The following is a 23279-nucleotide window of genomic DNA, read 5'->3' on the forward strand; positions in this document are numbered from 1 at the left end:
AGTCATAGTGATTCGTGCCTGTAATTCCAGCACTTGGGAAGGTAAGACAGGAGGATTGTCAAAAAGGCTTGTGTGGGCTGCGTGGTAATTCCAGTTTAGCCTAGGCGACATGTGAAACACTCTCCAAAGGCTTAACTTTTTCAAGACAGGATTTCTCTGTGTAGCCCCGGCTATCCTAGAACGGGCACAGAGCTCCTACCGCTTCTGCAGGCTGGGACTAAAGGCCTATGCCACTGCCGCCGCCGCCGTCACCACCGCCGCCGCCACCACCAGGCTGGCTTCTTGTTCATGTAAGGCAAAGCAAGAAGGACCAGCTGCCAACACTGATCCCTCAGGCCATAGAGAGCCGGCATGGTTCTCAGGGAGGCCTGTACAGCACCAGTTCTCAACCTGTGGGTCACGACCCCTTTAGGGGTCACTTAAGACTCTTGAAAAGCACGGATATTTATAGTCTGATCCTTACCAGTAGCAAAATTACATTATGAACTAACAACAAAAATTATCTTTATGGTCGGGGTTGCCGCAACATGAGGAACCCTATTAAAGGCTCTCAGCATTAGGGAAGTTGAGAACCACTGCTGCGCAGGAAGGAGCTGGGGACCCATCAAGGCAGCTCAGGGCTGGCAGCCTAGGAGAGGCCCTCGGTGCTGTGTGTCACCAGAGGGATCCTTTAGCTGAACGGTGGAGATGGAGACACACGACTCTGGTCAGTTTTTAATTTCTTGATGAAATGGATCCCCAAAGGTGCCAGAAGTCAGGTGTGGTGTCCAAGATTGGCAGGGACATCTTCCGCCAATCTCCCCCCCCCCCCCCATTTTCTCCGCTGCATGTTAAACTGAAAAGCAGGAGGAGACCTGATCTTTAGATGGTCCTGGAGTTATAGGACATTAAAACATATCCATAAGGTAACAGTTAGGCTTTACTTTTGCTTGGGGGTGCTAGGGTTAAGTACCCTAGACAAGCAAGCACCTTACCACTGAACCTGAGGTTGGGTTTTAAGGTGGGCAATCACGTGACCTTAGTAGTCTTCCGAGGCTTCTTTATAGCCCCTAGCCCCTGCTCCTTCCTGCTCCTCTGTTCTACCTGCTTCATTTAAGCATGTGTGAGGCGACCCTGAGGGCCTCTCTGGGTGCTTATCCTGTTCCCCCCAGACAGGTTCCTGACCTGGTTGGGCTAGTGAACTTTCGGGGGGAGGGGGAGGCAGCCAAAAAGAACCCGCGGGAAAGACTGTAACAACAGTCTAGCTCCTCCCTCCTCCCCTGGGTTCTGAGCCCTAAGCCTGAGCTGGGTCACCACCTCTGCCAACCGCTCTTGCCTGCTGTGCTCAGCCTCTAGGTCACACCTGATCCCGCTCAGGTCTCGCTTCCGCACGCGGAAGGCAAGACGTCCAGGTGCTCGCTGGGCTACAGTGGGCTGAGGGTAGGTCGCTGCTCCCCCCCTCCCCACACACACACCGGGAGGTTGGAGACTGGGGACGGGTAGACAGACAGACGGACGTGCCGGCCAAGCTGCCGGGTGGGGTGCGGGAGGGGGTGGAGCCGCCGGGGAGGGGCGGTCCGCGGAGCAGAGCTCAGCCTCCCGCCCCCTTCGGTGCCTGGGTCTCAGTGAGGGTGACACAAAAAGCTCCGGCTCGGGGTCCGGCGCCTGGCGGCGGCGGCGCAATCGCGGCGGGGCAGGTGGAGGGCGCCGCCCGGAGCCAAAGGAGCCGCGAGCTGGGAGCTGGGCTGCGGGAGGCGCTGCCGCCGCTCTGCCCGAAGCCGCCCCGCAGCCCGCGGCGTGAGGAGCAGGCGGCAGCCGGCCCCCAGCGCGCGCCTGGCGGAGCGTGGCGGGCGGCGCGCGGACCCCCGGGATGCTGCCCAAGCTGCCGCGGCCGGCGGCGGCGTAGCGGGACCGAGCTCGCAGCCGAGACAGGTCAGTGAGTTTCGGTTTGTTTTCCTGCTCCGTAACGCTCCCGGGTCCCGGGGGCAGGGGCGACGCGCGGGGATGCCTCTGCCTGGGGGAAAGCGGGAAACTGTGGCTTGGGATGCGTCTGGGGGTATCTTGGACTATGATAGGGGTGGTCTATCTGGGCAAAGGAGTGCGGAGCCGGAGTGGCGTCCCCGAGGAGGTGGTCCCCGGAGTTGGGTTTCCTTCCCGCATTGCTTGAGTTGGGAGAAGGATGGGGCTGTGGCAGCCGCCTCTGGCTCCGCTGAGTCCTGGGATGCCCCCTAGAGCTCTGGTCCCGGGAGCTCGCCTCATGCACGCGCCGCACGCGCCCTTGAGGTGCGCACACGTCCCTGCTGGGCTTCCTAGCCTTTTCCAGCCCCGAGTCGATCCTCCAGTCCTGTCCTGACTTCCCACTCCCCGACTTCCCGCTAGAAGTTGCCCCGAGCCATTTTTGAAAAAAAAGGGGGCCGAGTGGAGGGTCAGATTCCGAGGGTCTTTTGTGAGGACCCGCGGGCCTGGGGCGCTTGCTCCTGGAAGGACAGCCGCAGGACAAAGCCAGCTGGACTTGTGGGGCGCTGCTTGGGCAGCGCTGGTCCGGGATCCCGCCTACCGTAGGGGTGTGGTGGTGGGGAGCGCTGCGCAGATTTGGAACAGTAGGGTTATTGACAAAACAGTGACAGTGACTTGATGAGGTGGTGGCCAGGGCAACGAAGGATGCTCTTAGATGCAGCCCTAGTGTGTGTGTCCGGGCTGGTGACTGCGCGCCCCGCATTACCAGCTGTGTGGGTTTAACTAGTGTATTTTGCTAGCGTATCTTTGCCCTAAGATGATGCTATTCTCCATCCTGACTCCTATCTTTCTGAGGGATTACTGTTGCTGGTGGCTGCTTTACCGCGGGAGAACTTGGGGGCGGGGAGACTGCAGAGGAGCCAAGAGGTAGTTATTTCTCCCGGAGAGCCTTAATGACCACTCCTCGCCCTACCAGCCACCCACCGCCCATTCTCACTCTCCCAGACACCCACTCCTGTCCCAGTGGCCCTGGAGGGTGCTTGGATTTCTGTCTGCGCTGCGTGTACCTAACCCTTACTGCATGTATTTCACTGCAGGCTGAACAAAGCTGGGTCTCAGTCGCGCTTCCTGCTTGTCAGCCTCTCGCCTCCCAAACGCATATCCTTTCCACTCGATGTCATCACGCAGAAGTGGGTGAAAGGGACGCGTGACAGATCCAGGTAACCCCGATGGTCTGGGTAACTGCCTGGGTGTCTCTGGGTCATCTGGGCCCACAGTGCTGACACAGGCTGCCTGGGTTTTTCTGCTTCCACAGCATTCCCCTCTGTGAGGGAGTAGGGGCTGCCCAAGCAAGCACACAAAATCTGCCCTACCCTAGGGACTTGATTTGAATGTCTTGTTCCACCAATATTGCAAATGACTTCATTCTTTCCTTTTGGAGAGGTCACTGGGAGCAGCTTGCGTTGGAGCTCTATTAGTTCCATTGGGCGGTGTGAATTCCGATGCCGTCAGTACACATTCAGTACCTGATTGTGGGCTTGGATCTAAGACAGTCTTTTGTCTACAGTAGGGATGGCATTTAATGAAAATATGTTGTGGAAAGACTGATAATTGTAAAGCTAATGAGAAATTTGACCAGGGCTCAGTTATGGCATTGGCTAAACACTGTGGCCTTCTTAGGAGGTAGAACTGTTTCTCTCCATCCTTTCATTGTAATAGTATATGTCATATCACAAACAAGGTGGGCAGGTGCTAAATTGCTGGGAGGTGGCAGAGAGGGTTGCTGGGAAGGAGCAGAAAGAACACAGAGAAGACAGAGCCTTAGTTAAGTTTCCATTTATATAGACACAAGCCATTAGACTCTCTGCATTTTATCTTTAGGTTTTGGTTCTTTTCCAAAAACTCTGGCCTGTTCATTTCTTTCCAAGGATAATTCTGTTGTGTTCAGCCTAACCAGATTGGAGATTAACTTGACAAAGTGCATGGAAACCTCACCTTTAGAGGCTTCAGATGTACCAGGACATACTTGCTGTCCTAGAAGCCGGAGCCCAGGGTGTCCTAATGGGGATAGATCCAGGCTTGAATGATAGGAGGTCAGGTTGCCGAGGGCCAGAGGCTCCTGGGAACTCTTTTGCACTATGACAGCATCAAGGACCATAGTGGATGCGCTTTACAATTTTTATCCCAAGTCTCTTTCAAAATAAAGTTTAAAAACTGGAGACATTCGTCATTCTGGTCTAGGGTAGTTTTGCTTTGAAAGGTGACTTTAAAACCAGGGGTGACACTGATGTTAATCCTTCTACTGAAAGCTTGGAAAATCATTAGAAGTGGGGCAGTCATTTTGTTCTAGCTAAAACAAAGGCCACTGCTTTGGAGAGACAAGATTATTAAAACGGTGGTAGGATGAAGGTATTTTGACAAGTGATTTTTCTGTCAGCAGTAATTCAGGGTGTGTCCTGGGTTACAGCAAGAAGAAAAACCACGTGATGGAATAACAGAGAATGTAATACTGCAATAGAATCAAGGGTGTGGCTTTTTAATAATAATAAAAAAAACCACACACACAATTTTCCACATAGGAAAACAGCTGCCTGCACATGTAATTGCATGTCCAAGAACAAAGATAGCCATAGTATAGTATTAGGTTTTATTGTGATTTTTTTTTTAAATCATGTGCTGTGATAACTCATAATGAAATGTTGCATTTCATTGGCTCTCTGGGGGTATGCAGAAGTGCGCTTTGCTCTAGGTTGGCATTGCTGACCTCTGGTTCCAGAGCTTTTCTCAGGGCTTACTTGTTTACTCAGCAGATGTTGGGCACTTAATAGACACAGGTTCTGTGAGAGGTGCCCAGAGGTGAGTGATGGGTAGAGACACAGCCATGAATCACCCTCACTCAGAGTGCTTATAGGGAGACAAAGAGATGCAGGCCTAAGTGGAAGTGACTGTGAGAAAGAAGGTTAGAATGGGCTGGGACCTCTGAGGAGGCTCATGCAGCCTCTGCTAGATTGTCTTTTTCTTCAGGCTGCGCTATCCTTCCTAAACTTGTGGGCTGGGTCAGAAGCAACCTTCTCTTTACTGACCATGGACTCTTCAGTTGGATTCTCCTTGACTGCTGAGGCTCCACCAATGCAGGGAGCCATTCTGTTCTCATTCCTTCTTGACTGTCCTGCCTTCTCTTCAGGTGCTGTTCAGCACGCTGCTGTATATCAAGCTTGAAATAAAGTCTATGTTTCTGTGTCACCTGATTTAGAAAGCAGATGGAGGACTTTTGTAGGGTTTCTTTTCACTCATGTTTAACTAATGATGTGTTGCGGATTTTGCTGTAGTAAGGAGTCTTCCACATATCAATGTCTGACAGTTTCTTTCCTGGGCTTGCGGAGCAGAAAGACCAGGATCATTGTAGTTGCTCGGGCCCTAAATAACAGAGGATATAGGATTAAGCTTGGTTCTACAGGATGGTTGCACTCAAGAAAAGGAAGTGGCTCAGGTATCACTCAGTCATTTCCATAACACTGCCCAGAAGCATGTTACATCATTGGTCCCAACCAGCTCTATGACCTTTTAAGCCTCAAGTCAGTATTTCTTGCATGGGAGTGGGAAAGAACTGGGAACAGCTGAGCTATACTGGTGGCATAGATTTCTTGTGTCCTGGGGCCTGGCTCAAGACGTAGAAGGTATTTGCTGTCCCATGAGCAGTTTTTGAGTGAATCAGTGATAAATATCCTGGTCCACGGACTGGGGAGATGGCTTAGTGGGTGAAGTGCTTGCTGTGCACACATCAGGATCTGACTTTGAATTCCCAGGGCCCACGTAAAGCTGAATGTGGGAGCACACAACTGTAATCCCAGTGTTCTAACAACAAATGAGGAGAGACAGAAGAACTCTCTGGAGGCTTATGTGCCAGCTACTCTGATGTATGCAGCAAAGAACGACAAAGAAACACTCTCAAACATGGTAGAAGGCAATGACCAACACCCAGGTCCTCTGACCTCCATAAGTTTGATGACATGTACATACTTGCACACATGGGCACACAGGAAGATGAATTCATATCATGCACACATATGCATATATGTGCGCACACACATTAGAAATATTGTTCTCTTTTAATCTGTTATTTACTGAAGTGTTAGTGTATTTACTCGTATGATTACATGCTAATTATCAAAGAAAAATTGAAGACATTTTTAATGACTATTTAGGGTGCTAGTTTACTTTGCAATGACAGGCCAGTAGTTATCTCCAGGGCAGAGACTAGCAGGTCGCATGCCCGGCATTATGTAACACACAAGTGTCCTTTGCAGACTCTTTCTCCCTTACCATCTGCTGCTTGTCTAAGACTTCCTGATTTTGTTCAGAACAGCCCAGGATAGAAAAGGAGTGGCAGGTGGGCCTTGAGTCACCCAGAAGGTGACCCGCTACAGCAAAGACCTCAGGAAAGCAGTGCAGATGAGAACGAGCAGGAGTGGGCTTAGCATAACGGATGTTATTTTGATGTTTAGAAAAAGCAATTTGGCCAAGAGGCTTTTTCAGGTCAGTGGATTCACAGGACACCCAGAGTGTTCTAGGGCATTCATGTTTCCATTAACTACCATGTTGGCTATGAGGATGGTAAGTTTTAAATCCTGCCTTGTCATGCTTTCCATACAAAAGAGCTGGGTGCTGTAGATCAAACCTTACAAAGAGAGAGGGCAGCCCTGGCTGGTTATAAAGAGCTGGCCACTTATGTGTCCTTGCTCACCATGTGCATAGATTAGAATTCTTAAGATTTCATGTGTACTTTAAGGATAAGCATGGGATTTAATGAAATAGTATTGCTTTTGTCACCTCAAAGTCATTTTCAAAGATAGCTTCTGCACACAGAAGCGACACAGTGATCCGAGTTAGCTTCTGAGGTCACAGTGACTTAGCTTAATGATGTGGAGGCCACCCTTCCGGTCCAGCTTCACTTGAGTGAAAAGCTGGGAGATGTGAGGCTAGGAGCAGATGGAGAGTGAGTTGTCAAGGAGGCAACTCCACGGTTAGGCCAAGGGCAAACACGTCTAGGTGAGAAAGAGAAGAAAGCCCCATGAAACTCATATTGAAGGATATTAGGGGAACTTTAGAATATATTTCTATGTTCTACGTGACCTTTTCAATGTCCTTATGAAGTCAGTTATTCAGGTGAAGGACACTTGTGGCAGAGATGAGAGCTCCCCAGCACGTCCTGTCACAAAGTCACAAAAGAGGGAGAAGCAGTTATTGGCATTCTGATGCCTCCGGTGGGTTTCTTGTTGTGCTGTGGAACCCAGCAGTCAGCTGCCATGCTTTACATGTACCTCAGGATTTTCTGTCTCTGATTATAGTTATTACTGCAGATTTAAAGAAAGGCCTCAAGCAGTATACATATGATGTGCATTTCATATGTTTGGGAACCATGGTGTCATGGTAGATACTTATGACCACTGAGACACCAGCCACACCTCTTTCTGGAATTATGGGGGCTGCTTGTGAGCTACTGAGAGTGGAGGGGCTGAGTCTGGAAAGACACCTTCCAGACCACTTGGCTTCTTGATTCTTACACAAATAAAACCCAGTGCAGGCAGCCTGGCATGATGAAACCTGTGCTGACTTCACACAGCCTTCCAGGCCACATATAGAGGTGGGTCACAGGAGGCTGTGGTGGGGGAAGCAGCTAAAACGTAGCATCTACAATGTAGAGACGCAGGGTCCCAGAGTGAGTCTTTCCATCTTACCTCGTTCTCACCCACAAAGAACTTCCCCTGGTGGCACAGCCCATCTGTAAGTGTTGGTGATCACATTGGCTGACTCCTCACTGTGGGTCTGCAAGGCTGACGGCATTTGAGTAACAGCTCTGTTAGGCCCTGATGACATGGAGAACTTCATGAGTAACACTTTGGTTTTGCGTTGTGACACAGTAACTGTCTATTCCTGGTGGCGTCCCCATATCTCTCAAGAGGGAACACTTAGGCCTCAGCCTTGACCTTGGCCTCTTGACTTTCCTATCCCTACTGCCATGTAGAACAAGAGGCCATTTTAATGGCTGCTCACTCCCTTGATACTTTTGGGTGGCTCCAGTTTTCTTGTAGGAGGGAGCTTATATTCCTGTCTCTCCTTTGGTTTTCCCTGGCTTGATCCCAAAGTTCCTTTCCAGTCTTCATTTTTGCTTATGTGTGTGTCCATATTTGTGTGTGTACATGTACTGGAAGTCAGAGAACAGCTTATGTGTTGTTCTATCTCAGGCACCACCCATATTGTTTGTTCAGATGGGATCTCTCATTGGTGTAGGGTTCTCTGAGTAGGCTGTGATGGGTGTCCAGAAGTCCCAAGTCTCTGCCTCCCTGCCCTTGGGATCATAGACATGTGCCACCATGCCTGATCCCTGGCCTTTCTCATGTTTATGTGGCAAATATGTTACCAATTGTACTATCTTCCAATCCTTTTTGCTTCACCTAATCTTCACATTTATGCTTGATTTTAGAACTCGACATTAGCTGGGGTGGCTAGTCTCTAGTCTTCCCAAAGGTTTTTTGTTGCCTTTTTCTTGGTTCTTGTGCGTTTCGTGGCCTCAATGCCCTTACTTTCCCCTTTTCTTTCCATCCCATTGCTAAAGATTCACTTCAGCTTTCAGTTCAACATTTAACTGGGTCACTTTATCCCTTAGTGATCCTTCATTATCCCAAAGTTCTCTGGAAAAATTGCTTCTGCCATTTCCTATTTCATTCAGCCTCTTGATTCATTCCTATTCATTTGTCCATTTATTCATCTATTCGTTCATTTTACAAAGAGCTCTTAAGATTGAAGTGTCTTTCTGTGTAGTTGCCAAATCATAAAAATATATCAAAATTAATTAACGTAAAGGGAGGCGCTTCGAAGAGATGTCCAAGTGTCGTGAAGCCTCACCTCCTCAGAGACCTAGTGCGTATGGTCCTTAAACCATGTCCCTTCTGGCTCCTACCTGACAGTGAGAGAGGGTCGCTGAGGTCCGCTTCCCTCCAAGGAGTCATGGCAACTGGTATCTGCAGAACCTTTTTCCTCAAAAGCTTCCACAACACGTGGCCTGAATGAGTCTGACTCCACTTGGTATTTGCCACTGTGTTTATGTACAGGGAGTGCTCAATAAATACCTTATTTTTGGTGAATCTTTGACAACATGGGAGCTGATATTGACCTGCCACAATGGAGGGACTGTAGACACTTTTGTCCTGCATTCTTAAAGAAGGTTAAAAAGAGGTTTGTTTCTAAAGGCTTCCTCTGATTACACTAACAATGATTAAATATTGAATGAAAGTTGATTACCAGGCTATCCTGAACATACTGATATGATTGGAAGGTGAACATTCTCATTGTGGGTCATCTTAGAAAAATTGGTTTTTTCAACCTCCATGTTCTCATTACTTACAAAATCAGTCAATCAACTAACCAATCAAGCAATCTTTTCCTTGGTGACACATTGCAAGCCACACCAGGCCTTCCTGTTTCACCAGACTGCTGTGCAAACGAACGATGACTCCACTCGAGTAACAAGGCTGACTGCCTCATCTCTCATAATTACCTCTATGTGACCTGACTTCCTTTGATTCTAGAATACTTGTTCATGTGATTGATTGATTGATTGATTGATTATGGAGAGTGTTATTACCAAGGAGGGAAATATGTGGAGCTGCTGGGAGAAGCTGGGCATGAATACATTCACACAGAAACATCCTCAGTTTGAAGGATAGAGAATGGAGCTCTATCCTTCAAAACCTCTATCTCAAAACCAGTGTATGATGTGATATTCTTTGGCAGTTGTGTCTGTTGCAAATTGGTTTCTTTCAGGTGAATAGTGTGAGATTGCAAATGGTTGGAGAACTAGAGAAGGTGGCGTTTATCTTTAATTGCAGCACTTAGTTATTTTTACCTGCCCCCTCCCTCTTTCTCTCTTTCATTGAAATAAGGTCTCCTAGAGTCTACACTGACCCCAAACGTGATATGCAGCTAAAGATGACCTTGAACACTTGTTCTTCTCTACCTTCCAATTGCTGGGATTACAGGCGTATACCACCTAGCCAAATTTATTTATTATTTTATGGTTTGGTCTTTGAAGCAAGGGAGGTAGAGGTAAAAGGATCAGGAGTTCAAGGTCAGCATCAGTGACTCAGTGAGCAGCTTGCATTACAAGAAACTGAAAATAATAATTGCCAGCACAACACAACAACAACCAAAATAACACAATGAAACCAACCAAACAAACTATCTAGGAGCATATTAGAAAAAGTTGTATGCTTCGGAGGATTTGGCCTTGCTGCATGAGGATTGCTACTGTTAGCAGATGGCTTAACCCTCAAGGTAGAGCTAGCTTTAACTAGACTGAATGCCCTCTATCAGCTGCTGCCCATGACTCTGACATTTCAGAGCCCCCGAGGAAGGATCCCTCTAAGGGAATGCAACTAGCACTTAAGACATTGAGCACCAATGAATAAGCCACATATTGGATAAATAATTATGTTTATTCAAATTTTGGGTGCTTATTCTTTACCAGGTACAATTCTAACGATTGTTACAGTTTAATGTATGTACTTCACTCATAATATTTTTGTAAAGTCAAAGCTAAAGTGGAGGAGAATAAAAGAAACATGTCTAATACTATTCTCCTATTCTCCCTATTCTTTAATTTTTTTCCTGAGACAAAAAGTTTCTCAGTGTAGCCTTGGCTGTCCTGGACACTGTTTGTAGAATAGGCTGATCTCAGATTCACAGCGATCTGCCTGCCTCTGCCTCCCTGAGTGCTGGGATTAATTGAGATGTAAAGCATATAAATAAATTAATTATTTTAAAAAAACCAGATGTGTGCCATGACACCTGGCTTATTCTCCAATTCTTGATTTCTTCACATGTAATTTACACAGGCCTACTCCAGTGGAGTGGTTAGAAACGTGGAATTTTTCAAGTGTGTTGACATTGAGTTTGACCTTGAATAACTCAGATCTGACTGAGCATTGTTTTTTTTTTGTCTTAAAAATGAGAGAGAATCGACCCTCGTGAGTTGTTTTGAGAATAAAGCAGACAGACAGGGAGACAGAAGAATGTTGAGAGATTATGCAATATGACATACATATAGTAAGCACTAAATCAATGACAGCTGTTATTCGCTCCTATTTTATTAATCACCTGCCACCTACCAGTGGACAGGCCTGCTCCAACCGGTAGGTAAGCTAGCCTAGGAGATAACCACCCCTGAATAATTATACAGTGTTTACAAAAGGATTCCCTTAGTGCTTCATTGTCAGTGAGACCTTAACACTGAAATATTGGAGCATCTTTCATGACAGTTTTCTTAAGTGGTTTGTAGTCTCAAAGGAATTACTTCTCAGGAGGAAGCTGGAGCCAGGCAGAAGCAGCTGGAACAGCAAGTCTGAAATGAGGATGAGGAAGCCAGGAGCTGCCCGAGCTGACTTAGTACCACAACTTCTTTCTCCTGCAGTGCCAGGACACCCCAGAATGATCTTAGAGTTGTTAGAGTCAGTGCTTGGGCCTGCAGCCCTAACAGGCTAGGCTCTGTACCATCCTAAAGAGACTAATTAAAGAGATAAGTAATAGAGGCCAGAGCCATTAAGAGCATTTGCTGTTCTTACAAAGGACCCAGGTTTTGTTCCTATCACCCACATGGCCGGTCACAACCATTTATAACTGTTCAAGAGGATTCAATGCCTTCTGATCTCCATGAACACCAGGCACACTGACACATATACATACAGAGGCACATATACATACAGACACCCATACACATATTAAATATATACATACATACATACATACATACAAACCTAAAGCAACAAGTAATAGTGAAAAGCAGAGAAAAGAGATTTATTTACTTTGAAAAAGAACAGATAAAAAGGTTCCATGATTCCAAAGTCCATCTTCAGGGTGCTGACATGAGATTTGGGTCCAGATAGAGGGCAGGGGTATGGATAATTGAGCAGTTCTGGTGTGGTCCTGCCCATCACTGACCTAGCACTGTCTCAGCAACAGCCTTTCGTGCAATGGGGTCTGACAGGTTGTCAGCACTGTGTGAAATCTCTTCCTGGGAAACAAGACCTGTACCCAGGCGACAGCTTTTTCCTTATCCTCATATGAGAACCTTGGGGAAATTGCAATGCCTTGGGACCACTGTTTCAGTAGTGTGATAGCCAAAGGCAGGGCCCACGGGAAGATATTGTTTGTACAATAGCTCTGTTCTTATCAGAATGTCATTAGTCTGCCCCTTTCCTGGGGTTGGGTTTCTTGCACAGTTTGCCCAAGTTTGTCTATTACAGAGGAACACCTAGGTGGTAAAACTCCATTTTAAGCTTAACAGTCATGAGAAAACTGGGACAACTTGTCTTTCTATACAGAAGGCCTGTTGTGTGTTGTGATTGTTATTTGCCATCTGGAATCAGGCCTTGTGGGCATTTCACAAGCTCAGGCACGAGGAAGAAGTGGGGAAAGGGCTAGCCTAAGAAACCGAGGTGGGCTGATTTTGTTATCTCTCTTACAGTTTGGAAATGGCTTTTCTTTCTTTCCAGTACTGTTTTGTTTTATTTTAAAGGAAACACTCTCTAATGAGGACAAAGAAAGTAGGCAATATAATAAGTACAAAAATATATACTAGAAATATAAAGCTAATGAGCTGTTCCAGAAATAGCCCTTAACAGTGGCTGCTCCTGAGCTAGTCCAGGCTGTCATCCAAGGCTAGGGACACAGTAGGCACTCAGTGAAGACTTATTGGAATCAGCCAGTTCTTTAGAAAACACTTGAAGGGCCACAAAGGAAGAGGTAGAGCTTCTTAGAGCTGAGGTCCTGGTCAGGCTGTGTCTGCCGATCACTGTTGAGCTATCACTGAGTCTCTGGTAAGTTGGAGGGTTTGTATCTACACATAGTCTGCTGTCTTGGTGCAGTGGCATCCAGGATACATTTAGGTAGGAGTCTGTGTTCTTTGTTTTTTCTTCTTAGGGAAATCACACAACCCAAAAGACAACTGAATTGTCTTGTCTTTTGTTTGCAGTGCAGATGTTTCTGGAACTTGCCCGATGTTATAAACATGATAGAAGTGTGTGCTGGTTTGGGATGCTCTGTACCCAAGACCTAGCACTTTCTTCCCAAGGATTCCGGAGGGATGTTGTGATGGGTCTACTATAGGACCTGGGGTAGGGGAGTGAGGCTTGGCTTCATGCTCTCGTATTTCTTGATAGTAAACTTTAGTCCCACAGGTTCTCCTAGTATTTCTGACGCTTTAGGTGCTAGCCTCTGTGTTCACTTTCTCTTTGAGAAGAATAGCTGTTCATCCAAGGCTACTGGATTGCTGCAAACAGAGTCTGCAGCAGATTGCCAGCCACTGTAGTTTGTTGGCTTTCTCTCCTGTAACCCTCATGCGTGCAGCATGGGAAGTAATTGTTAGGCATGAACACCATTTCCCCCCCCCCCAATGCAACCATCAGGCCCAGTAAGACTGTGTATTAAAAAGCTGGATTTCTTCATTCTCTATTATCTCACCAAAGTAAAGGCAAATAGCTTGCCTGGGCAAGGGGAATCTTAGGTGAACAGAATGCATTTAGTGAATATGCCTTCCTAAATGCAAAATGCTAGTTGAGTTGGTAGTTTCCTTTTCTTTCCAATGGTAGAGCCAGGTCTATTAAAATTAACTGCTCATCTACCCTTAAGTTTTATAACAAAATAATAACCAAGGTATTTAAGAATTTTGTCTTAAGTCAGTCACATCACCTTGCAGAATGTTTGTTAATTTGGTACAGAAAATGCCTTCTCTGAGAAGGAAATAAAACCTATGTTGGGTTTCAGGTCTTGTTTCATCTGCTTGTGGATCCTGTCCTTGGAGGGTTCCAAAGCTTCTCCCTTCATTGTACCCCATAGAAAGCAACATTTCCTCATGGCCATGTCTAGTCTGCAGTGGAAATTGAAAAAGATATACCATCTAGATACTTAGATAGAATCCCTTGTAAGTTAGAAGGGCAGCGCTGAACAGTTTCGAAGTATAAACCTGAGTTAACCAGTACCGCTTGCCTCGACTTTTCTTTGATTTCCATGTGGAGCGGCTCCATGAAGTCCTATTACCTACTTTCCTAAAGGACAATGTGGCTTGCTCTCCACCCCAGTCTTGCAAAGGGGTTGCCTGCTTGTCATCTCAGCCCTCGCTTTCTCTCTCTCTGGGAGGCAGTTGTCCTATGACCTTTCCGGGCCACTTTCCTCATTTTTCCCTTGAGATTTGGACTTGTGAAAAAAAAATCTTCCTTTTATGAGGCTTTTCATGCTAGGTAACTCTTGGTGTTTGATATAATCTGTAGTGCTTAATGGTCACGTAGATTTTGTTTTCTGAATCTTATCACAGAAAGGTAGAGAGACAATGATTGGAGGGGGGAAGAGTGAATGAAGCCAAGATGGGGGTAAAGATATTCATAGAAATACAGTATTGTTAAAGTTTAGTTTTATTGGCAAAGTCAGAAACCCTTGCTGTTTATGTGCTGATTTCCACTTCATATTACAAGCATCTTGCTCAAAGCACAGTGAAGTTACTCACTGATAATGTCCACCAAATGACATGATAGGCTAGTAGATATTTTTCTTCCCAAACGTGTAGAGTTATAAAATTTATTACATAAGAACTGAGAAATACAGCTGCAGCATAATTGTAATAGCTGGTATCTGTTCTGTTCTCCAAGCATTTTGGCTTTAAAGTGTCTGCAGACCGGTTTGTCTGGGAGGCTTGACCTTGAGACGTCAAGTGACTTGGCCCAGGATACATGGCAGGTTTATGCCACAGCAGGTGATGACCCTGGGGGGTGTGATTGTATCCATCCTGTTTTGTGTATGTGCGGCATGTACATGTATGTATATGTGAGCACGTGTGTGGGCATCAGAGGGCAATCTCAGGTCTTACTCTTCAGGTGGCATCCATCTTTGTTTTTAGGTTATTGTGAGTTTTGTTTTGTTTTGAAACTCACAAAGTAGACTGGACAGCTGGTTAGCAAGCCTCAGGGACCCACCTATGTCTAGGTCCCCAGCACTGGGCTTTCAAGTGTACACCCCCATACGTGGCTATTCAGTGTCCATTCTGGGGATCCGACTCTGATCTTGTTGCTTGCGAAGAAAGCACTTTCTCACCTGAGCTGTCTGCACAGCTCTCGCCTATCTTTTTAGCCACACCGCTGGGAAATGTACTTAAAACTGGGGTCAGGGGGTGGAAAGGGAAATTCATTAAAATATGCCACACAGTTTAGTAAACGAATCAGAGCTCCCAATGAGCCTGTCTTTGGGAACAAATGTGTATGCTTTGGGTTTTCTATTTGCCTGCATCACTCTGCTGTTGACTCGAGAGCCGTCTTTGAAAAAATTGATGTTAATTTCCTTCAGAGATTAGTCGTGGGCTTCACTATCACCTGAGCATCGACTGTGCTGGGCAGTGTCTGTGAAGCCTAGTGGAGTGAACTGTTTCTAGAAGAGCCACTTTCTGAAAGTCAGTGCCTGTCTGTGTCAGATACTCGCTCAGATGCAGGGGCCTACACCTTTCTTGAATGCAGTAGCAAAACTCCACATTTGAGCAGAAAAGCAGGCAGAATTACCTTCCACCCCCCTGGAACTCTACAGAAAGTCATCATCCCTGCTCCACCGTGAATTCTGTGACTGTTGGGACCTTGGCTTAATGAGGAGTTCAGCTGAGGGACAAGCAGATGAGAACTATTGATGTGGGGAGTGATGACAGACCCGGGCATGGGCATGTGTGTGGCTGCAACAGACACTAGTGAGATGCCCATGTTAACCTCAGCATTTTAACAGTGGGATTGGATATTCCTTTGTTGTGGGGACACCCAACTGCGCTGTGGGAGGCTTAGTAATGTCTTTGGATTCTACCCACTGTGTGCCATTGTGTAACAATCAGAGAAATCTCTAGACATTTGGAGATAAAATTACCCCCCCCAATTGACAAGCTCTACAATAGACCTCTTATGCATCTACATAGAATATAGCAACTACTTGTCACCTTGGGATAAATACAGATATGAGCAAAGCTCAGCGAGAGGTACCTTTTTTTTTTTAATCATTCTTCTTCTGACTTTTGGTCAGCTGTTGAGGGTCTAGGGAGGTCTCTGGATCCCTAATATATGATGGATGACAGATAGGAGAAGCTTGGGTGCCCAACTGACTGTGAGGAACAGAACCCTTAATATTTAGCTGCTTAGAATGCAAGGTGAAGAAGAGATAGACCATTCTTGCATGAGGCTTTGGAGTTTGGGGGTACTTGCATTGGCCTTCAGTCTACCTTGTCTGACCTTCCCTGACACTTGGGATAAAGGGACCCAGCTGGAGCATCTGGGCCAGTATTTCAGGTATGAGGGAAAATAGGGATTTCAACCATCATGGGATAATGATCAGAGTTTTTATGTGTTTGTTTTATGTAATATCAGACTTCTTGCTATAATTCTTGTGATTTTTGTATTGTTTTTAAAATGAAGAGGATAAAATGAGTTTGGTACTTCTACCACTGTAATCATGTGGACATGGGAACAGCAAGTATTAAGCTGTGTGGACTTTGAGTGAAAAGTAGTGAAACCTCAATTTTACTAGCTGTTTTGATCTTGCCCTGTGTACATGGGTCTGTAGGGTGAGACCATGTTGGGACACTTGTGACAGTGTGCTTAATTTATCTTAGCATTCTGGGGGGAGGGGAGTGGCAGATGCTGATGCCCTGCAGCTACAGCTGTTAACCACACCATTAATAAATGAATCGCTTTGTCATATGAGCATCTTTGAAGCAGACCCTTCAATGCTAAGTCCAGCTAAACGATGCGGATTAAAGACCTGGATCCAGAAGCTTGCTTATCAGAGTAAACTCAGCGCAGTTATTTGTGCTTGTGTTTATGTAGAATTGTTGGCCAAAATATGTAAGTCAAATGGTTTCCTTGGGTGCCCATCTGGATAACAACAATGGGACTGTTTATAGGAGACAGTGGCTGTCTGTGTAGCAGCCTTTGGTTTGATGAAAGCTTTCTGTCTGTTTGACTTGGAGCCTCATGTGACTGCTCTGTCACTTAGAATCCATTCCATTCCATAGAGGACCACTCCAGTGATTTTCACCTTCCCTGTCTGTCACAATCTTTGGCAGGCTACAAAATGCAATCAGATTTGACAACAAGACAGTGGAGTCTCTTTCTAGTACCAGTGCTGCTAGACATTAACCTAGCAAATGCTTATGTTTATCCATTGAAAACATTTCCACTGCAGTAAAGGAAAAATAGTTAACACCGACGGTACCAGTGACATTTGATACTCTGTGCTTTGTGTATTTTTAAACATAGAAGGTTGTGTTGGGAGCTGTGATATATGGATGAAGAAAGTCAGGCACAGAAGTTAAATGGCTCTCCCATGGTCACAAAGGGCATCTCTGTGACACGCTGGAGACCTAAGTTTGAATAGGCCTCTGGGACGATATGAGGGGAACTCTAGCTGAGACCTCTAATAGCACGGGCCATGGAGACTAAATAGGACATCCCTTAACTAGACAAGATTCCTAGTGGAGAGAGGAGAACACCAACCCACCCACTCCCACACACAAAAACATGGATACAAAACTTACTCTGCCTGCAAGACCCGCAGGGACAAAGATAGAACAGATAGAGCAGAGATTGAGGGAATGTCCAACCAATGCTGGGCCCAACCCAACACATACTCCATGGAGGAGAGCCAGCCCCTATCACTATTAACGATACTCTGATATTCTCGCAGACAGGAGCCGAGCAGAGTTGTCCTCTAAGAGGCACCACCTAGCAATGGTTTGAAATAGATGCTGAGACTCACAGCCAAACACTAGGCAAAGCATAGGGAGTCTAATAGAAAAGTGGGGAGAAGGAAAAAAGGACCTAGAGGTGACAAGAACTGCACAAGAAGCCCAACAGAGGCAACTAACAAGGGCCCAGAGGGGCCTGTAGAGTCTGAAACACCAACCAAGAACCATGCATGGACTGGACCTAGGCACTCTGTGTCTATGTAGCAGATGGGCCGCTCAGGCTTCATGTTGGTCCACTAGTAAGGGGAGTGGGGGCTGTCTCTGGCATGGACTCTGTTGCCTGCTTTTTGATCCCTTCCCCCTGATGGGACTGCTCTACCAGGCCACAGGGGAGGAAGGCAAACTCAGTCCTCATGTGACTTGATGAGCTCAGGTGGGTCAATAGGGGGGTGCTCCCCTTTTCTGAGGAATAGAGGAAGGGAGATGGGAGAGGGAGGTTGGGGCTGAAGGAGAGTAGAGAGGGGGCTATGACCTGGATGTAAAATGAATAAATAAATTACCTAATTAAAAATAGAAGAACCCAATACTGTGGCTCTAGAGTTGTTGGTACATGTTGCCTTTGCAAAATGCCGCCTCAACCTTCTCACTCTGTCCTGGGATCTGTAACTTCAACTCTTTTACTAATGCCTCGGTGTGGTTCTTGGTATTGCTGCTTCATATGTGTGTGGGTTCAAATAGTTGCCCAACTTGGTTGGCGTTTTGCTTTTTGTGTCACATATTCCATAGCGTTTCATGTCTCGAAGGTCCCATGTTAGCAAGCTGTCATGACAGGAACTTACCTTGAAGGAGTAGGAAGGTGCGCACACAGGGTGCAAACGTCAGGTGGGATTGGATGAAGTGATGACAGAGTTTGGGGTGGGGTGGGGATGACTTCCTGCCAGAGGATTTGGGGAGGCTTTGTGAAAAAGTAGTATCCAACATCCTTCAAAGATTAGGTAGTAACTGTCAGGAGTTATGGTCATGTGGCAAAATCGACAGCAGCAGGGAGGCAGGAGATAGTGCACCCTGTCCTCTGGACAGCAAATGGTCCACACAGCTGGAGCGTGGAGGATGCAGTAGAGACAATGAGAAAGGAGGGAGACAGTTGGTGAGAACAGGGCCTTGAAAGCTATTTGGCAAGAAGACGTGTTTTGCATCAGGAGGAGGAAGTGAGCGTGAAGCTTTCAGGTGATGAATCCAACAGCATTCTGAAACTCCAGTGAAGGGACAAAGATGAGGGTGCCTTGAGGTCCACAGATGTAGTAAAGGCCTGAGCTCAGGGGAGAGCAGCGAGAGTAGAAAGCGTGGATGAATGCCCCAGGTCCTCAGAGGTGAAATTCATAGGATGGCCCAATTGTACAAAACAGCTGAATGGATGTTTTTCAATCAGAGTTACTGAATGGATGATGTTGACAAATTCCAGCTAAGGACCAGATTCAGAGAGATCAATGTTGACCTTGGAAACAGCATTGAATAAAGAGGTCAGCTGGACCTGTGCGAGCCCATCTCCAAATGGCCACATCCTCAGGCTGAACCACATCGCCACAGTGAGGAGAGCTCCCTGGAAAGCTGTCCTTAGAAGGACACAGCTCCAAAGCTGACAGGAATAAAGAAAAAAATGTTTCTGTTTCTGTTTGTTTTTAAGGAGAGAATATTTATTTGCATGCACTGAAATGAACGGTGTTATGTTAAACCTACAGGATAGCTTAGTTTATATTTATTGCTACCGAGCTGATTATGATTTCTCCTGGATTTAAACTACTTAAGCATTTTTCTGGACTGTGCATAAGATGAGTTCCCATGGAGCCTGCCTGGAGCAGAGGGAATCTGGAGGACGGTCCTCCCCACACAGACTAGCTAACTTTCCTGTCCCCAGACACTGCTGGAGCTGGTGGCTCCTCAGGAAGCCTTTGCCTTTATTCTTCTATCTTCTGCAGATCCTGACTCTTCCTTCAGTTCTCCCTTCAGAGGCTGCCTCTGAATTCCTGTTGAGGTTCAGCTGCCACCACCATCCCGCAGGCTTTAGTGGACACCCAGCTGTGCGTGCCCAGCTGCTGACCAGGCAGTGACAGATGTGGGTTCTTTGAATGGTGAGTCTGGTTGATACATTTTCCCATTCCCTGACCATAGCTGGTTCTTTGATATTAGAAAGCATGGAATACTCTGTTTCTGCCTCATTTCAACTCTCCTTAAGGACTGTAGTAATGCCACGCTTTTTATTTTATTGTTTGTTGCATTCCTCCACACTGTTTGGTTATTGTGTCTGCCATGGTGCTGGTTGATTGAGGGATGTATCACCAAGAAAACCTTTTATCTTCATATACACTAATTACAGTATGCTTGCTGGTATGTGGTCAGACGTGTAATGTGTTGGTTATTACTATTGGCTTAGTTAAATGTGCTTACTGCTTATGAGACATCGGTGTGTGAACCCCTCTCTTTGTGTATGTATGTGTGTGCTCTATAGAAATTGAACCCAGGGCCTTATGTTTGCTAAGTTAGTCCTCTGTCAGTGAATGGATGGCATTAAAATTAACTTTTGTTTAATTAAACCTTACTGTGTGGACTGTAAAAGGAACAAATGATGGTCTGGGGAGACAGGTTAGTCAGTAAAGTGCTTGCTATGTGAGCATGAAGACCCGAGTCCCATCCCCAACATCCATGCCAAAGATAGGCACACACATGTGTGAAGTGACACACACACACACACACACACACACACACACACACACACACACTTAGTTACAGCATTGGAAGATGGAGGTTAGTGAATCCCTGGGGCTCATGGTCCAGTAAGCCTAGCTGAATCTCTGAGTTTCCAGCCAAGAGAGACCCTGTCTCAAAAACAAGGTGGATGGAGTCCTGAGACTTGACATCTAAGGTTGACCTCTAGCCTTCCCAAACATTGTACACACACACACACACACACACACACACACACACACACACCGTCTCTCTGTGTCTGTCTCTGTCTCTCCATCTCCCTCTCTCTCTCTCTCTCTCTCTCTCTCTCTCTCGCTCTCTCTGTCTCTGTCTCTCTCTCTCTTTCTCGCATGCACACACACACACACACATACACTGTGCAAATGATAGTGCTTGTCCCAACCAGGTTGTGGAGATTGCAAGTTTTGAATAAAATTTTAAGCAGTAAATGACTTTGGTATTTGAACCTTTAGAAGTTAAAATATAACAGGTGCTAAATCCCAAGCATTTTACAAAGTCCTCTAAGAATTTTCCACTTTGATTGTCACAGTACTTTATAAATAGGTTATATATTTTTAAGTATTTTCATTAATTCTCTGAGAATTTCATATGATGCCCTTTGATCAAAGTTCCCCCCCTATCCCAACTCCTCTCTAACTTCCCTTCCATACCCAGTCAACTTTAAATTTACTTCTTTATTTTTTTTTCCTATCAAGTCCAGTTTCTGTTGCCCATCTACTCTTGGGAGTGGTGCCTGTCCCAGAACATGGTTGACCTTCCAGAGGGGACATGCCCAATCTTATTGTAAGTTGATATGCCGTGTTTGGTTGACATCCCTGGAAGGCCTTTTTCAGTCTGGCTTGAGCTTGCACAGATCTTGTGCGGTTGCCCTGTTGTGTGCATTCCCTTGGTGTTGTCTACCACCTCTGGCTCTTACAATCCTTCTGTCTCCTCTTTTGTGAAGATCCCTTAGCCTTGTGAGGAGGAGTGGGCACATTCTACTTAGGGCTGAGCATTCACTCTGTAGTCATTTATTCCCTGAACTCCGACCAGTCAAAGGTCTCTGTGATAACTGCTCTTTTATGAGAGGATCAAGTAGAAGGCACAGCAACTGCTCTGATTGTTTTAGAAAGTAAGAAAAAAACCAAGATGGAATCCCTGGGTCACATCAGGAGTAGCACCAATAGGTTATCGGTTATACTGTGGTCTTTGCTGTAATGGGGCTAGAAAAGTTGCTGTGCAAACACGAGGATTTGAGTGTGAGTCAAGCATGTACCTAGAATGTTGGATGTGGTGGCCCGCACCTGTAATCCTAGCACCAAGGAGAAAGAGACAAGTGGGTCCTGGGAGCCTGTTTGGCAGGCAGCCAATCTAGTCAGTCAGTGAGCTCCATGATTCAGTGATAAACTCCATCTCAAAAAAATGAGTAGCATATAGAGGAAGATATCCATGCTGGTGTCTGGCCTCTATATATGCACACTCATGCACATCACACAAGTGTGTTCAAAAATACATACAAAGTTTATAGTAGTAGTCATTGAGGAGTGCCAATGAGAATAGGGTGGTCTGAGAAACCAAGAAAGCTAACCCTAATCTTTACTAATTGTTTATCCACTACTGAGATACGTTAAAAATGGATGCTCAAGATAGATAATATAGGATAAACGTTATAAAACCTGTACACCCAAAGAAGCTAAGCAAGAAGGAGGACCCTGGGTAAGATGATCAATCCTCATTCAGAAAGGCAAATGGGATAGACATAGGAAGAGGGAGAAAACAGGAAACAGGACAGGAACCACCACAAAGGGCCTCTGAAAGACTCTCCCCTTCAGGGTATCAAAGCAGATGCGGAGACTAATAGCCAAACTTTGGGTAGAGTGCAGGGAATCTTATGAAAGAAGAGAGAGATGTAAGACCTGGAAGGGACAGAAGGTCCACAACCAAATATCTGAAATATCTGAGAGCAACACAACCAAAATATCTGGGTCCAGGGCTCTTTTCTGAGACTGATACTCCAACCAAGGACCATGCATGGAGATAACCTAGAATCTCTGTACAGATGTAGCCCATGGCAGCTCAGTATACAAGTGGGTTCTCTAGTAAGGGGAACAGGGGCTGTCTCTGACATGAGCTCAGTGGCTGGCTCTTTGATCACCTCTCCCTGAGGGGATGCAGCCTTACTAGGCTACAGAGGAAGACAGTGCAGCCAGTCCTGATGAGGCCTGATAGGCTAGGGTCAGATGGAAGGGGAGGAAGACCACCCCTATCAGTGGACTTGGGGAGGGGTATCAGAGGAGAAGAGGGAGGAAGGGTAGGATTGGGAGGGGGCTACAGCTCGGATTCAAAATGAATGAATTGTAATTAATTAAAAATAAATTAATTTTAAAAATTAAAAAATTTAAAAAAGAAGAAAAAAATGTAATGCTCAGAAGTCTGAAGATTTTTATTTCAGCCACTCTTTGGTCTAGTAATAATAGAGTTGTAATTAATTATCTTACTGTGGCTATTTTGTTTCTACACCAGAAATTCATCTGGAAATTATAGCGCAACAAATAGCTGCTAGAGTCATGATGGCAGTAATTACATCAATGACATAATTGTGGAAGTAGCAAATGATGAGGTTATTTAGAGGGAAGTCCGCTTCAGTAGAGTAGCAAGCGCCTTCTGAGTGCAGGGCAAGCCAGAAAGGAAAGAGGCTCAACTATGGCTTTGTGGAAGATGAAGGTGGGCTTTCATGAATGTTTGGAAAGATTAAAATCTGGATTGGCCAGGCTTAATTCAGAGTCCTTTTTTTTTTTTTAAGAAAAATCTTTTTATTAGACATTATTGAGGTTTTTCGCTC

The 23279-nt window shown here is 45.9% G+C and overlaps 1 protein-coding gene across 5 annotated transcripts in view; it reads left to right on the plus strand.

Annotated features, from left to right (window-relative positions):
- The first annotated feature begins 1284 nt into the window (after nt 1-1284).
- Nucleotides 1285-23279, plus strand: part of Rnf152 (ring finger protein 152) — an 86958-nt gene continuing 64963 nt past the window's right edge. Inside the window, exons 1-3 of one of the 5 annotated variants that reach the window (XM_021654004.2) lie at nt 1481-1911; nt 3033-3155; nt 19672-19824. The gene's annotated coding sequence lies outside the window, so the exon portion shown is untranslated. Of the gene's footprint in view, nt 1420-1480; nt 1912-2192; nt 2863-3032; nt 3156-19671; nt 19825-23279 lie in introns of those variants that run through there. The other 4 variants (XM_021654003.2, XM_060371509.1, XM_060371511.1 and 1 more) reach the window with 4 other exon arrangements.

Source organism: Meriones unguiculatus, chromosome 18 (assembly GCF_030254825.1).
Source record: "Meriones unguiculatus strain TT.TT164.6M chromosome 18, Bangor_MerUng_6.1, whole genome shotgun sequence".
NCBI classification, from domain to species: domain Eukaryota; kingdom Metazoa; phylum Chordata; class Mammalia; order Rodentia; family Muridae; genus Meriones; species Meriones unguiculatus.